General features: G+C 32.9%; 1 non-coding gene across 1 annotated transcript; it reads right to left on the reverse strand.

Moving 5' to 3' along the window:
* Positions 1-4550: 4550 nt before the first annotated feature.
* LOC123613799 (U6 spliceosomal RNA) lies at positions 4551-4657 on the reverse strand. The gene has a single exon (XR_006721229.1). It is a non-coding gene; the product is annotated as a U6 spliceosomal RNA (small nuclear RNA).
* Positions 4658-9323: the final 4666 nt, after the last annotated feature.

The raw sequence follows: 9323 nt of genomic DNA on the forward strand, positions 1-9323 counted from the left end.
TGTGGGAAATCATCTGAAAGCAGTGATTCTTTCTAGACATATCACTAAGCAAATTACAGTAGAAGGTAGAGGTCACAGAACATAAATGGTATGAGACCTCAGACCACCTGTGCCATCCTGATAGAACTGTTTGTTCTAGAGAACTCTGGCCCAGGGAGATAAGATTATAAATCAGTAAATTTTCCTATTTGTTCAGAGAATTTCTGCAAACCAGTTTTGTCCAGGTAAATACTTTACTCATTTGGATAAACAGCTCTCCTATTAGGACAACAGATAGCTGGCTTGGGCAAACGACTTCCTTATCCTTCAACAGTTTACTCATCAAAAAACCTTGCTATGTCCACCAATCCCAAATTACTGTGTCAAAAATGTTACAGTAGGAACCTGCTATGAAAGACTTGCTCTAAACCTCATAAGGCCAGTCCCTAAACCCTACAAACATTTTTCCTGGAAATCTCCCTTCTGATGTACTCCTAAGACTTTCATGGGGTTGCTCCCCCTTATTACAGTAACTCTAATAAACTTAACTTTGCTTGATCAACAGGTTTTTCTGATGTTCCTTTGAGGAACTGACATTGACAATCCTGGACATACAAGAAAATCTGATTGAGACCCTCTGGCTGAAAATCTGATTGAGACCTTCAGCTCTGAAATCACGTGAACCCTTGAGACTTCTTGAACTTCATGTTCAGGGGTCTTTCCCTCTGCAGTGATCAGGTAGGTCTTGCATTGGTGCTCAGGTCCAATAGATTTACTTGAAGCCCTCTAAAACTGAATTTATTGTGTGTTCTGGGAATGAGGATTCCTCTTAGGAATCCTTTGGCTTTCTGATCAGATTTGAAAACTCACATTTAGAAGAAAACCTAGCTCATTTATAACACAATGTTTGGGTTCTTTTTTCTGTTCTTGTCACATTTTGTTGAGAGGCTGTAAGAGAAAATTCAGAGGGGAAAGGATTAGCATAGGTTCAGTAGTTTGTCTCTCAGTGCATTCCTGAGGGCTGACAAGTTCAGAAGTTCTCATCAGGCCCACATCCTTATAGGACCAACGTTGCCTTGGGCTGCCTATTCATACTTAATAAGACTGTTCCTCCATCTGGTCTTTGTTTCTTTGATAATCACTCAATTTTTTTCCGTCTTTTTAAATCAAAACTTGTTACTTCACAGTAAAAAAACAAACAAAAAAATCCCAACATAATTCTGGGAATTAACTTTTCTATCATGCAGAAATCTACAAGGTAACATAAATTTTACATTGTCTGGGCTCTAATCAAGATTAAAGAGAATGGTAAAACACAGACAGAAGTGCCAGTTTAATTTTCTTAAGGAAAAATAATCCTCAGATGTTTTCATTAAATTATGATCCACTGTGACATTGAAAATATATACTATACTCTCTTGGCTTTATTTCCAATTTTGGATGATTTTCCATAAGCTATGAATATGACATGCTTATTCAAAATTTGACATCTTTGCACAGATGCTGAGAATGTCTTTACCCTACCTTCACTGTTTTTATAGTAAACAGCATCCTTCAAAATCTTACCTAAACTGTTTGCTAACACTAAATTTGCTAAGACTAGTATCCATAGTTGCTTTGATAATATTCAGGGTAAAAAAAAAAATTACCTAGAATACTGAGACACCCAATTTTCTTTGATAAGTTTGCTCATGTCCTAGAAGAAAACAAACAGCATGTCTCCTATCCAGGAATTTGTCAATTGCATTCATATTCTGAAAGAACAAACATTTTGTTTTGCTAATTTTCTTCATTATTGGTCATTTTCAATTCCATTGATTTCTGCTCTGATTTTTATTGTTTATTTCTTTTGACTTACTTTGGATTTAGCTTTTGTTTTTAGGTTACTAAGGTAGAAATAAAGATCCATGTTTTTTTAACGTTTCTTCATGTCTAGTATATACATTTAGAGCAGTAGATTTCCTCTCTAAACATTGCTCTACTTGCATTCTGCAGATTTTGATATGAAGTCTTTTCATTATTGTTTAACTCAAAATAGTTTAGATTTTCATTGTGATTTCTTCTTTGACCCCTGTTTATTTAGAAGTGTATTAATTTTCAAAGACTTGGCGAGTTTCTAGATATGTTTGTCATTATATTCTGTCTTTAATAAAGCTTGTTGAGGTATTATTTTTGTACCAAAAACTGTACTTAATTCAAGCAGAAAATGTGATGAGTTTTAACAGATATATAACTCTTATGATATCACTGCCAGTCAAGATACTGAATATTTCCATCAACCCCCAAATTTCCTCATACTCTTTTGTGATTCATTACTCTCTCTGCAATAGTGGATTAAAATGATTAAAAACATATACTATATAAACAATAATCAAAAGAAACTTGGAGTAGCTTTATTACTATCATATGATATAGACATCAAAGCAAGGAAATATTAACCAGGATAAAGAGAGAAAATAGTAATCATTCAAATGTCACAGAACACTCACTGAATAGACTACACTATGGGTCATATAACAGGTCTCAGCAAATTATTAAAAAATGAACTTATACAAAATGAGGAGAAATACAGCCTGTGACAATCAGGAGAGGTAACCTGGCGTATTTTCAGAGGAAAACAGAATAAATTTGTTCTAGAGTAAAGTTCAGTTTGTTGCAGAATATTAAAGACGTAGTAAAGGATAAAACTTGAGTGTATATAGCAAGTTGTAGAAGATTTGAGGAAAGTGAATTTTATTTGCCATACTTTAGACTACCTGAAAGAATATAGACAAGATATTGTAATATTTTGGCATGTTTTTCTTAATTTTGATGGGTTTATTTATAAAGATACGGTTATTGCCAAAGACTAAATTAATGCAATATTAGAATTTTATTTTCTCTCTGTGAAAATATTAATTGACCTTGAAATATTTAGTCTGCTTTTAACAAGGATAATAAAAGATTATTCCTTACCTTCTGTGAAATCTGCAAGTTTTGCAGAAATTCTGTATATCACCAGAATAATTTCCTGTATTTTGTGCTGACTTTATGTTCTTGATTATCTAAAAATAAGTTCATCTCTTTAGAACAGGTAAAGTTCCTTACAACTTTATTACCTTCTTATAGTTTTATTGTAAAATACAGTTTTCACTTTGATTTATGTGTAGTTAGCCTATTACTCATCCCTGCTCATAGGTGATTGTGCTCCTGTTTCAATCAAATGACCAAATGTTTTTGATAATTATTTTGCTTCCTCAAGATTAGATCCTAAATTCAAAAAGATAAAATTTTTAAATATCTTTTTCATTTTTTACTATGGTAAAATATATGTAACATAAAATTTACCATCTTAGCCGCTTTTAAGTGCACAGTTCTATAGCATTAAGTATAAAAAACTCACATTATTGTGCAGCCATCACCACCTCCATCTCCAGAACATTTTCATCTTCCCCAACTGAAACTTCATACCCATTAACAGTATCTCCCACTTCTCTTTTCCTCTAGCCCCTGGCACCCACCATTCTACTTTCTGTCTCTGTAAATTTGACTACTCCAAGTAGCTCATACAAGTGGAATCATATCATAGTTGTCCTACTGTAAGCAGTTTATCTCACTTAGAATATCTTCGGGGTTCATCCATGTTGTGGTATGTGTCAGAATTTTCTTCCTTTTTAAGGCTGAATAATATTCCATTGTATGTATATACTGCGTTTTCTTTATTCATTCATCCTTCAGTGGACAATTGGTTTGCTTTCACCTTTTGGCTATTGTGATTAATGCTGCTATGAACATAGGTGGACAAATATCTCTTCAAGATCCTGCTTTCGAGTCTTTGAGGTATATACCCAGAAGTAGAATTGCTCAATCATATGGTAATTCTATGTTTAATTTCTCTTAGGAAATGTTATACCAGTTTCCATAGTGGCTGCACCATTTTATATTTCCACCAGCAATGCCAAAGTTTCCAATTTTTCCACATCCTTGTCAACACTTATTTTCTGTTTTTTTAATTAAAAGCTGTTCTAATGGTTGTGAAATGATATCTCATTGTGTATTTGATTTGCATTTCTGTTATGATCAGTGATTTGAACATTTTTTCATGTGCTTATTGGACATTTGTATATCTTCTTTCAAGAACTGTCTATTCAGTTTCTTTGTCCATGTTTAAATCTAGTTGTGTATATTTTGTTGAATAGTAGGAATTTTTTTTTTTAATATTCTGGAGGTTAACCCCAAATTAGATATATGATTTACAAATATTTTCTTCCATTCCATGGGTTTCCTTTTCTTTCTCTTGATAATGATCTTTGATGTGCAGACGTTTTAAGTTTTGATGTAGTCCAATATATCTTTTTTCTTTTTTTGCCTGTGCTTTTGGTGTCATATCCAAGAAATCATTGCCAAATCCAAACTCATGAAGCTTTGCCCATATGTTTTCTTCTAAGTGTTTTGGTTTTTTTTTTAAGTATTAGCTCTTAAGTTTAGGTCTTTGATTCAGTTTAAGTTAATCTTTTGTATATGGTATAAGTAAGAGTTCAGCTTCATTCTTTTGCACGTGACTATTCCATTTTCCCAGCACCATTTGCTGAAAAAATATGGAATGCTTTACAAACTTGTATGTTATACTTGTACAGGGGCCATACTAATCTTTGAAGTATCATTCCAGTTTTAGTTGATGTGCTGCGGAAATAAGCATTAGCTATCTTTTAAAATTAAAATTATCTTTGATATTTCTCAAAAGTCCCTGGAAAATCAATGATTTATGCATTTATCTTATAAAAAGAGAGATGCCATAAGTATTTTAAGTTGCTTTGATATACTTTATACTCCTGAACTAGCTTATCACTAATATAAGGAATTCATGAGAAGAATTAGCAAATGAAAAGATAATTTTATACAAAAAGATAATTTTGTACAAATAAAATATTATTCAAATGACATTTTCTGAGATTATATATTGTACAAAATAAATTGACAAGGTCAAGAGATTTACTAATGCCTTCATTGTCTGTGATATAATCTTATCCAAGGAAAAATATTAATAAAACTCTTATGAAAGAGTTACCTATTATACCCCAGTGCAAAAGCTCACTCTATTCAGTTGTGATATTGTTAGTTACTATAATAAATCAGTCTCATCAATTTACTCATACTATAAAGCAGGCAATTCTGCTTCTTTGGTGATTATAATATAAAACTATTCTTTACTAGATCTGGGAACAATAGTACTCTTAAATAGTTCTTCAAGAGAAGCACTTCAAAAAATTATGTTCAAGTAAGAAAACATAAAGTGTTAAGCCATGTATTGTGAAATAATTACTATACCCCCAAAGCAATTATTTTATTTTGTAAAGATTTTCGGAAATAGCATGAAAACACTGCTTTTGCCTTGTCAATGAAAAAAGAATTCTTTAGGGGGAGATGCCAAGATGGCAGAGTAGAGAGACTCACAAGTCGCCCTCTCTCACAAATACACCAAGAATTACATCTACAAACCCACTGACTCACACAGAACACCTGCTGAACTCTGGCAAAGTGTCTCTTGCTTCAAAATACAGGAGGAGTCTCACAAAATCCAGTGAAAAACAAGTTTGTACTATATAGCACAGGGAACTATTTTCAATATCTTGTCATAACTTACAGTGAAAAAGAATATGTTTGTTCATGTATGACGGAGGCATTGTGCTGTACACCAGAAATTGACATAACATTGTAAATTGAGTATACTTCAACAAAAAAATTTTTTTAAACAAAGCAATAGAGTTTTTGAAGACTATTAAAATACAAAGTTCATGAAAGATGTTTTTGCTCTTTTTGATGTATAATATTTTGTTACACATTAATATATTTTTAAATACATATTCAGTCCCCAAAGAAAGCATATTTTATTTTAAATACTACTTTTTACATAATAGGCTTTGTCTTACATAACTAATCAAGGAAATTTGGCATCTTTGTTTTCTTACTGAAAAGGAAGGAGTCTAAATTTATCCTTATATATGTTTTAAATTATTAGATATCAAATTTTAAATATTTTAAAGTATGAATATTATATTGTATCCTTTGACATGCAAATATAAAATATTTATATAAATTATTAACTTTACTTTTTTATTGTATACATACAAAGATGGATAAAATGATTTTTAAAAACTTGGAGAATTCATAAGTAAAAAAAGGTTAGAAAATATTGAGCTACCTATTAACTTTAAAGAAAATTTTCTTAATAAAAAATAATGATAAATCTATGTTAGTGAAAAAAGTAACTCACAATTTTATAATAAAACAATTCTCAAAAAAAGGGAAATTTTTCTAATAGATATATACATAAATTCTAATTGTGTCTAGGTATTCATAAGATTTATAGCAGTGGTAAAGTACCATTTAAAAATTTTTGAAGCTGCTTATAAGGTCAGGCAAGTCAACATGGCTGTTCTCTTGCTCTCTGTACATCTCCCCTGCTGGACTAGTGCCTGCTTCACCTATACCCTACTCACCTGATTGACCTTCCCACATTCTTGCCCCAGGCCTCAGCTAATGACAGCTCTAGCTTTAGATCAGAACTCTCCATTATGCTTATCAAAGGACTGGTGAGGGGTGTGCCCCTCTGCTGGTTTCCCTGGTAACTAGTGAGCCAATCTAACATCAATACCCTTTATAATTGGTAACCTCCCCCTGTCCCTGGGGGAGTGAAGACTGCTGCCACATCCTGCCCACAGTGTGCAGCACAAGGTGTGGTGTCCCTCCAGGACCTTGCATCCAACATGTAAGATCCCCCTTATACATTAAACTATTTATGTCTCTGTTGTTGACTCCAGGTTCTTTCTTTGGTCTGGAAGCTGGGCAAGTACAGGCCTTGCAGGCCCATGGTGTGCAGTCCAACACTGCTTAATTTTTTAATTTTACTGAATTTTAAAATTATTTGTATTAGAAAAGTATTTTTGTGTCTTATCCATTTTATAAGGCATTTAAATTAAAGAGGCATTCTTAGCAATGTTTACATAGTAACAGTTTGGCAACTGAGAGCAGAAACATATATAGCCTCTGTAGTTTCAACTTAAGGATAAATCCACTTTCTCTTTCTCCAGCTTCTGGTCCTCATAAATTCAAATATTTTGCTAATGGCAAATTCACTATGCCTGGGACTTTCAAGAATTTTAAAGCCTCCTTTCTTTATGACACTTAGGTAAGTACTGGGATGGCTTCTGAACTTTTCAAAGAGTATTGTTTTTAATAATTTTGTGGGTGCAGTCAAAGAAACTTTAGGAAACAAGGTTGTTTGGGGATACTTTCAGTATCATCTTAGGTAATAGTTGGGTGTCCTGCCTGCTTCAGAACTTATTTGTGGAAACCTCTTTATCTACCTGCCCCTACGTGTGACTTCTAGATTCCCAGCAGTGGTTTGAGGTATCATTCTAAGGGCTAAGGATTTACATAGAGTTATTTTTTTCAGTCTTAAACCAGTATATTCAGATTATGTGCAGAAATTCTGGGTTACAGTTTATGCCGTTTATGTTACCACAAGAATATAAAAGAATGATGGACATTGAAATTGGTGCCTACCAGAGGAAATACTTGGAGAACAAAAACAAGAACAACAACAAAACAGTCTGGACATAGGACATTTTCAAGGAGTATTTTTTACAGGAAGCGGAAGTATTTTTAAATACTCTGAATAGAAAAGGAAATTTTACACGTTGTTGATGCCCCCTTCCCCATCCCCTACCACCACCAGTCAAGCCAAATCCTATTATCAAGCCTGAAAAATAGGATATAGCTGAATGGATTACTGTTAATTTGGAAGTCCAATAGTATAAGCTCTAGGTGATGAGCAAAATTGATTACAATTAAAGCCTTAAATAATCTCAACTATGCTTTAAAAATGCTTAAAAAATTACTGGAAGAACATAGATTGAATAACTAACTAAAATTAAGTCAGAATAACGAATATGATTTTTTTTAACCTTCTTTTAATTTACTCTGCTCTCAAAATTTTGTATAATAAATCACTTCAATGTTGAACTAAAAATAAAAGAAACCAAAACCTACAAAACCCTCAAGGATGCCCTTTTGAAGCTTCAGGCTGAAAAGAAGGGAAAGATGTAGATGCACAAGCTAACATAAATCAAGTTTTAATTAATTTAATTTTTTCACTAATCACCATACTGCTCTGTCAGAATAACAAACATTTTCCTATGTCATTAATATGGAAAATATTGTTCCTGTGTTGGGAATACACTTGTGGAAGAGTTATGGAGCACCTAGCAAAAAGATAGCCAATTTTATGATAGAAAGTTTCTGTATTTGCCTAGTAAATGCACGGTTGTTATTCCAGTTTTGACAATAGCAATTAAGCACTTCTGTTAAAGTTACCAACTTACTCCCCAGTTTCCATGGTAACCACTCTTGGAGGTGGTATATGTGTAGAAATTACAAAGTTAAGTATGGAGTTTCTTCCAGAGGTAAGTTCCACAGCACAAGGCTGAGAGGTGAATTTTCTGTATTAGAGTGGACCTTAAAATGCACTGATACTTCTGGTCCCTTTGTAATGATCTTAATGTATTGTTCTTTAGCAGAAGGAAAGGAAGTTGTGGAAATGAGAAGAAATAATCAATAAGAAATTTAAGTTCAAAAACAGGAAAAAATACTGCTTAAAGCTTTGTATGCCAATGGACTAGAGGTGAAGAGTTGTGAAAGTAATTCCCTCACAATGTTTCTTTTGTCTGCCCCTAATAAGGAATGCATAGGTTACATATGTATAATCCCTTTACTATGGTAACAGCACCCTTTCCCAGAGCAACAGGAAACAGGAAGGGAAAATTTTTCTGCGTGTCTGAGGTGTTAAAATAGGTAAATTTTTTTTGCTAACAGTCTTCACCAGGCTCCTCCCTTCACCAAAACCTCTTGCCCTCCTGCTCTTTTTCTTCCCTTTTTCTGTCAAAGCTTACTCCAAAAAATCTGACGTAAATATTGTTAAAATGTAAATACTTAATTATAGGTGATTATGTTAGGTATTTACTCACAATAAGGAATATGCTCACAACCACAAGGAATGATGCTGTAAGGGTGGCATTTAAGGCATAAAGACAGGTTAAAGAAAAGAGAATCCTTTAATGAATTTTAAATTACACTCTTGTAGCTGCCTTATTATAAAACCATAAAGTTAGCCCTATTCAAAAAGATTTATATATTTCTTCTATTTTTAATTATGGTAAAAAATACATAAAACTTACCATCTTAACCTTCTTTAAGTATACAGTTCACTAGGGTTAAGTATATTCACATTGTTGTGCAGAATCTTCAGAACTTTTTCATGTTGCGAAACTGAAACTTTATACCCATTAAACAACAGCTCCCCATCT

This window comes from Camelus bactrianus, chromosome 7 (assembly GCF_048773025.1).
Source record: "Camelus bactrianus isolate YW-2024 breed Bactrian camel chromosome 7, ASM4877302v1, whole genome shotgun sequence".
NCBI classification, from domain to species: Eukaryota; Metazoa; Chordata; class Mammalia; order Artiodactyla; family Camelidae; genus Camelus; species Camelus bactrianus.